The sequence below is a fragment of the Trichechus manatus genome, unplaced genomic scaffold (genome assembly GCF_000243295.1).
Source record: "Trichechus manatus latirostris isolate Lorelei unplaced genomic scaffold, TriManLat1.0 scaffold00065, whole genome shotgun sequence".
NCBI classification, from domain to species: Eukaryota; Metazoa; Chordata; class Mammalia; order Sirenia; family Trichechidae; genus Trichechus; species Trichechus manatus.
Genome location: NW_004444001.1, coordinates 188,546 through 203,307, shown reverse-complemented (window position 1 = coordinate 203,307; position 14,762 = coordinate 188,546). Strand labels below are relative to the sequence as shown.

The window sequence follows — 14,762 nt, the reverse complement described above, 5'->3', positions numbered from 1 at the left end:
CGCGCCCGCTCGTCCTCACCCGGCTTTTGTTTCCCGCCTGGGCTGACAGGTCCCGGCTCCCGCTTCTGTCGGCGACCCCCGACTGCCCGAAGGCCGGCGGACCAGTGACCGCGGAGCGGCGCCGCGGCCGCCGGGAGGCGGCGGCGGGTTCCTTGCAGAGCCGGGAGGAGCGTGAGTAGTCGCCGCCGCCAGCGAGAAAGAAACTTCGCCTTCCGGGGCCCGGGCGGCGGGAGAAGTGGAGCCCGGGGTTGAGCAATGTGCCGGGCGCTCGGCCGGCACGATCGAGACTTCCTCACCTGGTGGGGCTTGTGGAGGGTGAGGATAACGGAGTGTCCCCGCTGCTGCCCTCCGCTTTCGGTTCACGCTCTCCCGGTGTAGCCCGCCCGATGGGTGTGGATGGGCGTGCACCGCCTTCACCTGCCGCGCCGGGAGTAGTGGCTGGAAGCAGCATCCCTGCTTCACCGCCACTTGTTGAAGTGGGCCAGTGCAGTGCCGTTTTAACCAGTGATTCAGTTAAGCGCTGGGCTGCTCCCTAAAGGTTGGCGGTTCGAACCCACCCAGCGGCTTCGCGCAGAAAGACCTGGCGATCTGCATCGTAAAGATTACAGTTTAGAAAACCCCAGGGGCAGTTCTGCTCTGTCAGCAGGGTCGCTATGAGTTGAAATCGATTAAACGGGCACCAACAACAGCATCAGATGAAAGCCAATTAAAAGTTGTTTTAGGATTCCTTATTCTATTCAGCTCTGGCACTAACGCCTTCTACCTTATCGATCATCTCAAGATGTGGTGGCAAAAAGTATATGAATCAAAACCAGGATTGAAAAAAACAATTTGAGGGTCAAGGTGTAGACTGCCTTTTCGACTAAGCCAGGAGGAACAATTTAGTCTCATTTCAAAAATCGGTTTCTGCAGCTGGGGTGAAAGCATAGTAAGGTACAAGTCGTAAGTGGAGAATGCAGAGCTCTAGATAGCCTTCCGTGTGGTTCAGAACAGTGTGTACAGCGTTTGGCCGCCATTCAGTAAATTCTGCATGAAGCAGTTTGAGCTCGTGGTTTTGGATTTACTTTTCAGGAGTATGTTTTCCAGTGGAATAAGGTTTAGCATTGAACAGGAGCTTTCTTTGCCTTTCTGAGGGTAGACTCATACAGGAGTATTTATTTTTATTGTCTTTGCATTTTGTTAGATTGTGGACAGGGAAAAAGTTAAGGCATATTTTGGTTAAGTATTTTTAAGTCTGTGGGAGTTCCATTCCCATCCCCCCCACCCCCCCATGAATAATTTTACTTTAGAGGATTCTAGTAGCTGCTTCTCTTGGGGTTTGAATCAAAACGCAAGGATAGACTTCAAAAAATTCTTATTCTGGCAGAATTTTTTTTTTTCTGTCATTCTCGCATTTATCATTTTCTGTTTGTCTCTTTCCCAGCTGACTTCTGCCTAACAATCTGCAATTATGGCCTTGACCAGTTTAGGATATCTATAGAAATAATATATTTTTAAAACTTGGGTTATTAATAACACTCGTCATTCCTGAGAAACACGTAATTTAGTTTACTCAGTTTTTTTTCTTCCTGTGTGTCTTGTTTGACATCCTATTGGATATGATTTACACTTGAGAGATTTAACTTCTTAGGAACAAAGTTACTAATTTTGATTTAGATTAGTTATGCTACTTTTTAGTGTTTCATTTTGAATGGTAATTTACCTGTTTACCTAGTAACATCATTGAAAGGTGAATACTTTAGCCACCAGGTTATTCCTGACTGAGATTTAAAAAAGTATGTATCAAAGATGGTCTTTCAAATGTCTTATTTCTCTAAAACACCAGGCTTATATATTGTGAGGTCTTTCTCTTTCCAACACTTAGTTATGGGAGTTTGGGGTAAATTTCTTTTTCAAAACAATTTTAACCAGTTCAAAAATGAAAAGCTTAAAATATTGGATTAAACAATTAAATCTTCAATTTTCTGTTTATTCTTGGATTGGAATAGATTACATATTTTTGATTTTTTTCCTAAAGACTTCTCAGTTTAGAGTGATTTAGTCCAAAGAAAAGCAGACATTTCTTTCTATAGCTGTAGAAGAAAGTACTGTTATTAAAAGCTGAGTTGGCTTTTTAATATTTAGTGAGGATACATTGATTGAATAGTTACTCCTTATGTAGACTGGGTTCTATTCTGTATAAACAGTTGTAAAGAAGCTTATAAGACTGGGGCTCTAGTTGTTTTTAGAGATTTATATAATTGTTCTTTAAAGTGTATAGGAGTATGTTACTTTAAATACTGCTAAGTGTAATAGAAGTTTACAATCCTTGTCCTGTGATGAATAATTAAATATCATAAGTTAAAGTTATATTTTGTAGAATTATTTACACAAAGACATATTTTAGATGATTTAAATATAAAAGTATCTTTTAATTAAAGGCTCATCTTAAAATTCAGTTTTCAGATCATTTAATTACTGAATTTTGTCCACTTTAATTTGTGGTAGACTATGTTATCAAATTATCAGCTACATTTCAGTTTCAAAATTAATCATAACTTGAATTCTCACATCTATGCAATAAACATTGGGAATGTTTACCCTCAGATATGCCTTCTTTCGAGCTGGGGGTGTGTAAATAATTTTGAATGAATAAAGCTACAAAAAACAAGAACTTATATTAAAACAGCTAAATTACAAGAATATCAAATGATACTGTTTCAGACATTAATACTGCTTTATTTAACAGTAATATGCTTGTTGTACCTGGCATTAAGGGTATCCTCTATAGACCCTTAATATAATTTTTCACAATTACTAAGGAAGAACCTATATTCTGCATATTCTGGCACACTAAATCTGTAATTATTTATGCCAAACAATTAATTAAGTGCATTTTATACTTCTGAAACGATTTAAACTTTCTAACCTAGCTGATTAGTAATTAGATTTTGTTTTTTCAGCATTTTATATTTCTAACTTTTTATAGCACATTTTTAGTGTATCTTGCCACTCCTTGGAAACCCTATGGGGCAGTTCTACTCTGTCCTGTGGAGTTGCTGTGAGTCAGAATTGACCTGACGGCAACGGACTGGGTTTTTGGTTTTTAACTTCTGATATTATATCCCTAAAAGTGAAAAGAAAATTAAATCTATATGCATCAGAGACTTGTTGGACAGTGGTATGTAAATCACATAACTATTGTTTTAAAAACAATAACCACTTATGTGTGATTTAATTTGCAAATAGGATGTTTAATTACTGTGCAAAAGTATAATTTTACCAAATGAAACAGGTTAAAATAATATATAATAGGGCCATATGTACCCTTGTAAATGTAATCTTTGTAGCTAATGGGTTACTAAGGATATTTTAGCAATATTTAAAATTCCAGTACTGCAAAATAATTCATACATCTTACAGTTTGTTATAGTGAGAGTTGACCTGCGTTTGGCTGCAATTTAAACATGTAAGTCTCAAATCCTTAAGTGAGGCAGGTCCTTTTTATGCTTAATTAAATATTTACTTCTAGTCTTTTGGAAAATATTTGGTTAAAGAGAGTAAAGGACCACCAGAGGGAGTGTGGGGTCTACACATTTGGTGTACCTGTTTTCTGCCCTTGATCTGGAAGAATATCATTTAAAAAATAAAAATAAAATTTTATTTTGGTTCTGTTAAAACAAGCAGGTAAAAGATATTGAAAAGTTGGGGAGTGTAGCTGTTTGGATGTGCTGTCATCTTTTGTAACATTTACTTAATCAAGGCTATTTTCTTCTTCTTCTTTTAGAAAAAGGTGTGATTATTTGAAAAATAAAACGGTGTATTTTCAGAGTGAAATAATGGGATTTTAAGTAAACAGTCATACATTTGTAAAACTTAGGGAATGCTAATCCAGATGCTAGGGTTAAGATTTGTAAAATTTATATACTGTGGAATATACCGTGGACTGCCAGAAGAACGAACAAATCTGTCTTGGAAGAAGTACAGCCAGAATGCTCCTTAGAAGCAAAGATGCCAAGACTTCATCTCACATACTTTGGACATGTTATCAGGAGGAATCAGTCCCTGGAGAACGATATCGTGCTTGGTAAAGTAGAGGGTCAGTGAAAAAGAGGAAAACCCTCAAAGAGGTGATTTGACATGGTGGCAGCAACAGTGGACTCAAGCATAACAACGATTGTGAGGATGGCACAGGACCAGGCAGTGTTTTGTTCTGTTGTGCATAGGGTCGCTATGAGTCAAAAGTGACTCAATGGCACCTAACAACAACAACAACAACAAGGTTAAGATTTGTAAAATTTAGGGAATAAAAAAAATTTTTGCATTTGTAAAAGTTAGGGCATAGCCAGATGTTAGGGCTTTAAGGGAGCCCTGGTGGCGCAGTGATTAAAGCGCTTGGCAGCTAACCATTAAGAATGTAGTGTATTTGATTATGTTTTTGAAATTGCTTATTTTTTGGAGGGAGGAATAAAAGGTGAAGAAAGACTAAAGAATAAATGAGGTGTCTTCCCTTTTGTAGTTGCAAACCCTTTCTAATGAAGGCAATGGTAAATTTCTAGAACCATTTGTACCATTCTACCTCAGTCTTGGCTATTTATAGATGATAACCAAGGAGCCACTTCTAGTCCCCTGGAAATGCTCATCTGATTGTCAAAAGCAGAGTGGCAAATTTCAAACTGATCTCTTAAAATACTAGATTTGTGTGTGTGTTTCTCAGTGTTCCTATCTCTGGAAATTAAAGACCCTCCTTTACTATCAGCTAAAAATTACACAGTGGAATTTGAAAGTCAAAATGTCTCTGTCATAGACAGAGTGAGTCTTTATCAGAATATATTCTGAATGAGGCTGGAATGTTCTTTGCCCATGTTAAATATTAACCAGTGAAATTATTTCCATGTTTAACTTTTTAAAAAACCAAGACAATAAAACAATCCTGTAATCTTAACACATATTTTGTTTTTTGCCCCAGCATAAAAAATTATTATATGGTGGAATATAGTAACAGTTTTTTTTTTTCTTTTTATAATGTTTTGAAATTCTGGTTTGGGAAGGGATATTTACTATAAAAAGAAGGTGTTTCATTGAAGCAGAACAGGGTAATTTACATGGAGAGAAATTTGTTTCTCTTGAGTTATTCTTAGGTTAAAACATAATACTAAGAAAAATTGAGGCTATCATTCCTATCTTGGATTTATTTTCACTATGAACTTCATAAGTTTTTAAAAAAAAATCTGTGTTGATCCTAGATTAACTTCTTGAATCTGTTCAATCTCCAGAAGATACATACATATATCTTTTACATTGTATATGATTGTATGTATAATTGCTATATGTATATGTGTGTAGATTAATCTATTCAGCTATCCTGCATTTCCCAGATTTATTTATATGTGAAATCTTTTTTAAAAATGAAAATCTTATTGCACCAAGAGGAATGAAAGTATATGTCTACAAAAAGACTGATATAAGAATGTTCATAGCAGCCTTGTCCGCAATAGGAATGAACAACTGATCACACAACAACATACACGTATCTCAACTATTATGCAGAACTAGAGAAGCCAGACACAAGTGAGTATGTACCATATGATGTCATTTGTAAGAATGGCATGGCAGGGACATCTGAGCTCCTTTGACTTCACAAAGAGGAAGGAGAATCAAGATCAACAGCCCAAGGCTGATTTCCTGTGAGGTGGAGGTCAGGCATGCCTCCACCCTCCAAACTTTTTACCAGTTCTGACACCAACTGTCCCTACTACGGCACTCTCTACTTCTCTGCTCGGTTCGATAATTCCTTGCAGTGACCACACAGAACTCACAGACCATACTCACAGTTATGGGGTTTATTAGGGAAGTAACAGATTACCATCCAGGTTCAGGGACGCTCAGGATAAAGTTCTTCAATCAGGACAGCCTCTTCTCAGCCATGCCTGCAGACAGGTCTCTCTCTCGCCCTCGGCCCGTGACCTGGCCTCTGCCCTGCTGGGGCAAGTGTTACAAAGCTCTTTTAGCTCTGCTGATAAGTACCCAGAGGCACCTCACTCTGCCAGTAAGCCTTGGCCTAAAGGCGCTTGGCTCTAGCTCTGTGGGTTGGCAAACCTAGCTCCACCAAGTGCCCGGAGGCACAGTACTCTGCCAGCAAGCCTTCTGCCTGAAGGTGCTCAGCTTTCTCACTCTGTGGGCTAGGAAGCCCATCTCGCCATCTCCTGCCAGTCTCCTGCCTCTGATGCTGCCATTTCTCTGCTGCCACCTCATGCCATCTTCAGTGTTAAAGCTCTCTCTCTTGTTCTCCTGGTTCCAGGAGCTTCTCAATGCAGGGATCCCAGGTCCAAAGGCCACGTTCCACTCCTGGCTCTTCTTTCTTGATGGTGGTGAGATTCTCCCTTCCTGCCTCTGGGATGGCTTATTTTAAGCCTAGTGGGATGGCAAAACTGACCAATCCCCTTGTTAGGGTTTCATACATCTTATTTGCATGGTCCCACCCCTACAAAGGTGGCACACACCCTATTTACATTAGTAGCAAGCTATCCAGTCCTCTTGGTGTGCCACAAGTACCTCATTTGCATAGTCCCATCCAGTGATTTGCTGGGAGTTACAAAGACTAAGGCTAGAAGGGCCATACTAAGTGATTCACTACACCACACATTTATATAAAATACAAGAACAGGCAAAAGTAAGATATGGTGATAGAAATCAGGACAGCCGTTGCCTCTTGGGAGGGATTCTGATTGACTAGAAAGGGGCACAAAGGAAAGTTGTGGAGTGATGGAAATATTCTATAGCTTGATTTGAGTGATAGTAATTCAAGAGTATGCTTTTAGAGTAACTTAATTTTAATATGACTTTTAATAAAAAGTTGTAAGACTAGTACAAGTAATTTCCTTATACCTTTATTCAGATTAACCAGTTGTTGATGTATACATTTACTCAAACTTAGTGAAGTGAATGCTTAAGGTTCGTGCATTTTATGGTATGTAAGTTTTATTTGGGCGAGTCTGTTGCAAAAGACCTCTTTAAAGTGTTAAAAAGCAAAGATGTCACTTTGAGGAGTAAGGTTTGCCTGACTCAAGCCCTGGTATTTTCAGTCGCCTCATGTGCACGTGAAAGCTGGACAATGAATAAGGAAGACTGAAGAAGAATTGATGCCTTTGAATTATGGTGTTGGTGAAGAATATTGAATACACCATTGACTGGCAGAAGAACGAACAAATCTGTCTTGGAAGAAGTACAGCCAGAATGCTCATTAGAAGCAAGGATGGCAAGACTTCGTCTCACATACTTTGGACATTTTATCAGGAGGGATCAGTCTCTGAAGAAGGACATCATGCTTCATAAAGTAGAGGGTCAGCAAAAGAGAGAAAGACCCTCAACAAGATGGAGTGACACAGTGGCTGCAACAGTGGGCTCAAACATAACGATTGTGAGGATGGTGCAGGACCGGGCAGTGTTTTGTTTTGTTGTGCATAGGGTTGCTATGAGTCGGAACCGACTCAATGGCACCTAACCAGTTTTATTTTAATGAAGAGAAAAAAAACTAAAGAAATGTGTATTGAAGATGAAGAGAATGATCTTGTTATCTGAAAAAAGTGAAATACCTTGGTTAGGAATTAGAACTGTTCACAGTCTTTTGTCTCTGTATGTATGTATGCTGCTGCTCATGAAAATTTCTTGCCAACGTGTTTCAGTTAGAAGAAACAGAATTGCCAGTGAGGAAACTCTGCTTTGTTTTATGATTTTAATGCATGTCACCTAGGAATTAGGCTGATGTCTAGCAATAACTTCTGGGAATTGAAGGTGGTGATTATTCCTGTTTAAAAGAGCTTTGTACACAGCGTGTGAGGTTTTGCACAGACATGTAAAGTCTTTACTGTTCTGGAACTTCCCAGTCGAAGAAGAGGAGGAGGCAAACCCGGTTGTTGTTTCTGGGTGGTGCTATTTATCATAGAGAGGAAGGTTGGTGCTTGTAAATCATAGAAACTGTTGATCATGGGTAAGGGGTGAATCTGTGGCTCTCCGTTAGTTTGAGTACCGCGGTAGCCCTAGTAGATTGTTTGATTTACATTAAATCCATTTAAATCACAGCTTAACTTGTGATAATGAAAAACATTAGACTTTTTCCCTCTTATTATATAATTTAAAATATGTCTCATTTCCAATTTAGGGTGAGGTATAATTTATGGATAACGTAAATTATACACTTACAATCATTGGTTCATTTTTTTTAAATCTAATTTTTTTGCATCTACATGAGAAAGTTGTTTCGTTAATTAATTACTAGAGTGGCTGATATTTGAAATAAGTGGAAGACTAACCATCCAGTTCAACAAATTAATCACTGATATCGGGGATTGTTGGTGGTGTTAGTTGCTGTGGAGTCTGCTCTGACTCACGGCCACCTTATAATACAACAGAATGAAATGTTGCCCCGTCCTGTGCTATCTTCTTGATGGATATTGGGGATAGACATTTATTTTGCAGAATTGTAAATGTATGCTAACCCAAACCATACATTTATACAGCCTATGTATTTTTCTTCAACAAAAACATAAGTGTATTGAAGAGAAAAATGACATACGTCCAACATCAGCCAACATTGACAGAAGGACTGCTTTTTCCATTTAATGAACATCTTGTTCCTTTGAAATGACAGACTTATGTATACAGCTGAATTCCATCGGTCTGTCAAGAATTCAGAGAACATTATTTGAAAAGTTTTTACCTGCTAGAATTTTGTTTCAAGTTGTCAGCCTTAACTGCGGATAAAATTTAAGATATATCTGTCAGCAGATTTTTTTAGACTTTTTGTTATGAAAGTTTCAAACATAAAAATGGAGAGAACAGTATAATGAACCTTCATGTAACCATTCACCAGAATCATTAATATCTATGTTTTGGTTAATGTGCGGCTTTGAAAATTGTTAATTTCTCACAAATATTGTAAAATAGTAGTAGTATTGGCATATGAAAAAAATTTATCAACTTTTTCAAAAGTTATGCTATAAATAGAGAAATTTGAAAAGTAGTGTTTTAGCTCAGAGACTTGACTTTGGACAAATGGTGATTATGAAACTGTTTTTGTCCTTTTTTTTTTTTCCTTCTTTCTCTGCTCTGTGGTGCATGAGAAAGCTTTATTTGTCCTTGGTAAAAGGAGCAGATATGACTAGCATAACCTTCTCCTCTGTCTCCTCCTGCCTTGACTGCAAAATGTGATAGCTGGAGCTATAGCAGCCATTTCATAATCATGCAAAAATGGCCAAGAGTCTGATTACTCAAAGTGTGGCCTGTGGGTCAGATAGTTGGAAATGCAGAATTTTAGGCCCCAACCCAGACCTACTGAATCAAAATCTACATTTTAACAGGATCCCCATGTGATTTTTATGTGCACATTAGAGGTTTTTTTAAAAAAATAGTATTTTATTGTGTTTTAGGTGAAAGTGTACTTAGCAATTTAGGTTCCCTTTTAACAGTTTTTATACAGATTGTTCTGTGACATTGGTTACAATTTACGTGGTGTGTCAGCATTCTCATTTCCATTCTGTTTGTTCTGTTTCCATTGATTTAGCTTCCCTTCCCCTCCTTGCCTTCTCATCTTTACTTTTGGGTAAATGTTGACTGTTTGGTCGCATATAGTTGATTGTTTAAGGGAGCACATTACTCACCGGTGATATTGTTTATTTTATAAGCCAATCTTGGCTGAAAGGTGACCTTCAGAAGTAGCTTCAGTTCCAAGTTCAAGGGTGTCTTAGGGTGATAGTCTCTTTCAGGGTTCCTGTACTCTCTATGGGCCCATAGCTGTGGCCATTTTTAGGAATTTGCATTTTGTTACACATTTTTCTCCCATTCTATCTGGGAACTTCTGTTGTGTCCCTGGTCAGAACGGTCCATAGTGGTAGCTGGGCACCATCTCATTCTTCTGGTCTCCGATTAGAAGAGGCCATGGTTTGTGTGGGCTGTTAGGCCTGTGGACTAGTTTCTTCTTTGGATCTTTCCTTTCCTTCATTCTCTTTTGCTCCGTACAAGTAGAGACCAACAGTGGTATTTTAGATGGCTGCTCACAAACTTTTAAGACCCCAGATGCTATTCACTAAACTAGGATGTAATTAGCTTTATGAACTAAATTATGGCAATTGACGAAGTTGTCCCTTGAGACTATGGTCCTAAGCCTTCTAACCCAGTAAACCAATCCTGCAAGTTATTTGGTTATGTTTAGGAAGCCTCTGTAACTGTGCCCCCTATGTGCTTTGTTGTATATATGGATATATATGCAGCACACATAATTATGTATATACATACGCCTACAGATACACCTATACGTGCACATGCATTTACTTGCATATGCCTTCGTATACACATATATGCACACATATCTACCTACATAACCACTCACATTTTTTTGGTTAGTGTTACTGTTGTTGCAAAATTGTGTATGATACAGCATTTACGGAAGTTATCTCTTTTTCTTGTGTACTGTTTAGTGTCTTACTTACCTTGGTCAGGTTCTGCTGACTTCACCTATATTTGGTATATAGCCTTTCCCATCACCAAAAATAAGTGTCTACTATCTAACAAGTGATTCCCCTTCCCTCTCCCTCTCATCTGTGGTAACTATCAAAGAACATTGCTTTCTGTGTGTATATCTGTTCTTGACTTTTTATGATAATGAGACCATACAATATTTGTCCTTTGGTGATTGACTTACTTCACTCAGCGTAGTGTCCTCCAGATTCATCCATGTTATAAGATGTTTTGTGCACGCCTCATTATTCTTTATAGTTGTGTAATGTTCCATTATATGTATGTACCACAATTTCAACTTTGTCCGTTCATCCGTTGATGGGCACTTAGGTTGTTTCCATCTTTTTGCTGTTGTGTAATAATGTTGCAGAAAACATGGGTGTGTGTATGGTTCTTTGTGTCACTGCTCTCATATCCCTTGGATATATACCTAGGAATAGGATTGCTGAATTATAAGGTATTTCTATTTCTAGATTTTCGAGGAAGCGCCATACCATTTTCCATAGTGGTTGTACCATTTTACAATCCCATCAGCAATGTATAAGAGTTACAGTCTCCCCACAATCTCACCAGCATTTGTTTTCTGTTTTTTTTGATCATTGCCATTTTCCAGGAGTGAGATGGTATCTCATAGTTTTGATTTGCATCTCTCTAATGGCTAATGGGAAACCCTGGTGGCATAGTGGTTAGGAGTTACATCTGCTAACCAAAAGGTCGGCAGTTTGAATCCACCAGCCACTCCTCGGAGACTCTATGGGGTAGTTCTACTGTGTCCTGTAGAGTCGCTATAAGTTGCAATTGCTTGATGGCAGTGGGTTTGGTTTGGTTTTTTAATGGCTAATGATCATAAGCATCTTTTCATGTATTTGTTGGCCGCCTGAATATTCTCTTTGGTGAAGTGTCAGTTCATGTCCTTTGCCCATTATTTGATTGGATTGTTTGTGTTTTTGTGATTGAGTTGTTGAAGTTTTGTATATATTTGAGGGATTAGACCCTTATCAGATATGTCTTTGCCAAAGATTTTTCCCAGTCTGTAGGCTCTCATTTTACTGTCTTGGTTAAGTCTTTTGATGAGCATAAGTATTTAATTTTTAGGAAGTCCCAGTTATCTAATTTATCTTCTGTTGTTCGTGCATTTTTGGTTGTGTTTGATAGGCTATTTATGCCAAAAATTAGACCCTCTAGTTTTGTTCCTACGTTATGTTAAAGGAACTTTATAATTTCAATTTTAACATTTAGGTCTTTGGTCCATTTTGAGTTAGTTTTTATGCATGGTTTGAGGTATGGATCTTGTTTCATTTTTCTGCAAATGAATATCCAGTGTCGCCAGCACCAATTGTTAAACAGACTGTTTCTTCCACATTGAATGGACTTTGACCCTTTGTTGAAGACCAGCTACCTGTAGATGGATGGATTTTCTTCTGGGTTCTCAATTCTGTTCCACTGGTTTATGTGTGTGCTGTCATTGAACCAGTACCAGGCTATTTTGACTACCATAACTGTATAGTAAGTTTTGAAATCAGAAGTGTGAGGCCTCCTACTTTGTTCTTTGTCTTCAGTATTGCTTTAGCTATTCAGGGCCTCTTTTCTTACCATATAAAGTTGGAGATTAGTTTTTCCATTTCATTAAAGAATGTTGTTGGGATTTGGATAAGGATTGCATTATGTCTATAGATCGCTTTGGGTAGTATTGACATTTTCACAATGTTAAGTCTTCCAATCCGTGTGCATGGAGTACGTTTCAATTTACGTAGATCTCTTTTAGTTTCTTTCAGTAATATTTTATGGTTGTCATTGTATAAGTCTTTTATGTCTCTGGTTAGGTTTATCCTAGTATTTTGTGCTTTTGAGTGCTATTGTAAATTGTGTCCTTGGCTTCTTTCTAGCAATTCATAGCCTAGAAAATAAAGTAAGATTAATTTTTTAGCTTTTAATCTAGAATAAATTATTCCAAATATTCTGCATTTATAGAATTAGGTACTCTTCATCTAGAAAGTTAGGTTATCTTCAAAGTGTCTGGGGAATGCAGTTATCTGAATGCTCTTTGGTTAGTTACCTTCTCTTTCTCTAAAACCTCAGCCGTTGCAGTACTTTAACTGCCACTCCTTTTTAAGCCCCCAAAACGTATGTCTGTCTAAACTTGAGGCCTTCCAAACATGAGCCCCAAATTTTCACCTATGCCTTAAAACTAAGTATATTTAAATACCATCTCTGCAGCTGCAGATGCACACAACACCCCCTGCCACCAACTCCCACCAAAAACTTCTTGCAGACTTCCCTCTTTAGCTGTCAATGGTTCCATTATTTCCTTTTAAAAAAAATTGTGGTAAAATATATGTAACAAAAAATTTGCCATCCTAACCGTTTTTAAGTATACAATTCAGTGACATTAATTACATTTGTCATGTTATGCTACCATCACCACTATTTTCAAAATACTTTCATTATCCCAAACAGTAACTCATTACTCCTTGAGCAACAATTCTCTGTTTTCCCCTACCCCAGCCCTTGCTAACTACTAATAAACTTTTGTCTCTGTGCATTTGCCTATTCCAGATATTTCATGTAAGTGGGATCATACAACATTTGTCCTTTTGTGTCTGGCTTATTTCATTTAGTATAATGTTGTCAAGATTCATCCACATTGTATTAAGTATCACAACTTCATTTTTCTTTATGGCTGAATAATATTTCATATGCCACATTTTGTTAATCCATTCATCTGTTGATAGACATTTTGTTTGTTTCCACCTTTTGGCTACTGTAAGTGTTACTAAAGTGAACATCGGTGTACAAGTGTCTGTTTGAGTCCCTACTTCCAAGTCTTTTGGGCATACATAGGAGTGGAATTGCTGGGTCATATTGTAATTCTTGGTTTAACTTTTTTGAAGAACCACCAGACTATTTTCCACAATGGCTACGCCAGCAATGGATGAGGGTTCCAATTTCTCCAAATCTTCCTCCAAGAGTTGTTATTTTCCATTTTTCTGATTATAGCCACTTTAGTGGGTAGGAAGTAATATCTCATTGTGGTTTTGATTCGCATTTTCCCAGTAACTAATAGTGTTGAGCATTAGTGGCCATTTATGTTTCTTTTTTTTAGAGAAGTGTTTATTATTTTGCCCATTTTTTAAATTAGATTTTTGGTCTTTTTGTTCTTGAGTCTTAGGAGTTTTTTTTAATATTATCTGGATATTAAATACTTATCAGAGATATGGTTCCCAAATATTTTCTCCCATTCTGTAGATTATCTATTCACTTTCTTGATAAAGTCCTTTGATACACACAAGTTTTGAATTTTGAAGTCCAATTTATATATTTTGTCTTTTGTTGCTCATGCTTTTGGTGTCAGTCATATCTGAGAATCCATTGTCAAAAACAAGAGCCTGAAGCTTTACCCCTCTGTTTTCTTCTAAGAGTTTTATGGTTTTAGTGTTTATATTTATTTAGGTTATTGATCCATTTTGAGTTAATTTTTGTATATGGTGTGAGGTATGGGTCCAAATTCATTCTTTTGCATGTGGAGATCCAGTTGTCCCAGCACTATTTTTTCCCATACAAAAATTGATACACACATTGTTATGTGCCCCTAATTGCTCTCCCCATACTGTGACAAGCACACTCCTCCTTTCCACCCCTGATTCCCCATGTCCATTCAACCAGCTACTGATTCTCCCTGCCTTCTCATCTCACCTCTGGACAGAAGCTGCCCATTTAGTCTCGTGTATCTACTTGAGCTAAGAGGCACACTCCTCACGAGTATAACTTTATGTCCCACAGTCCAGTCTAATCCCTGTCTGAAGAGTTGGCCTTGGAAATTGTTTTAGTTCTGGGCTGATAGAGAACCAGGGGCCATGCTTTCCGCGGTTCCTCCAGTCTCAGTAAGACCATTATTAAGTCTGGTCTTCTTACTAGAATTTGAGTTCTGCAGCCCACCTTTCTCCTGCTCCATCCAGGACTCTCTTTTGTATCAGGACAGTCATCGGTAGTAGCTGGGCATCATCTAGTTCTTCTGGTCTCAGGCTGATGAAGTCTCTGGTTTATGTGGCCCTTTCTGTCTCTTGGACTAATACTTCCCTTGTGCCTTTGGTGTTCTTCATTCTCCTTTACTCCAGGTGGTTGAGACCAATTGATACATCTTAGATGGCCACTTGCAAGCTTTTAAGACCCCAGATGCCACTCTCTAAAGTAGAATGCAGAATAATTTCTTAATAAGCTTTGTTATGCCAGCTGACCTAGATGTCCCCTGAAAGCATGGTCCCCAGACT

The 14,762-nt window shown here is 38.1% G+C and overlaps 1 protein-coding gene across 4 annotated transcripts in view; it reads left to right on the top strand.

Moving 5' to 3' along the window:
- Positions 1–29: 29 nt before the first annotated feature.
- Positions 30–14,762, top strand: part of FKBP5 (FKBP prolyl isomerase 5) — a 129,589-nt gene continuing 114,856 nt past the window's right edge. Inside the window, exon 1 of one of the 4 annotated variants that reach the window (XM_023734124.1) lies at positions 30–171. The gene's annotated coding sequence lies outside the window, so the exon portion shown is untranslated. The other 3 variants (XM_023734123.1, XM_023734125.1, XM_023734126.1) reach the window with 3 other exon arrangements.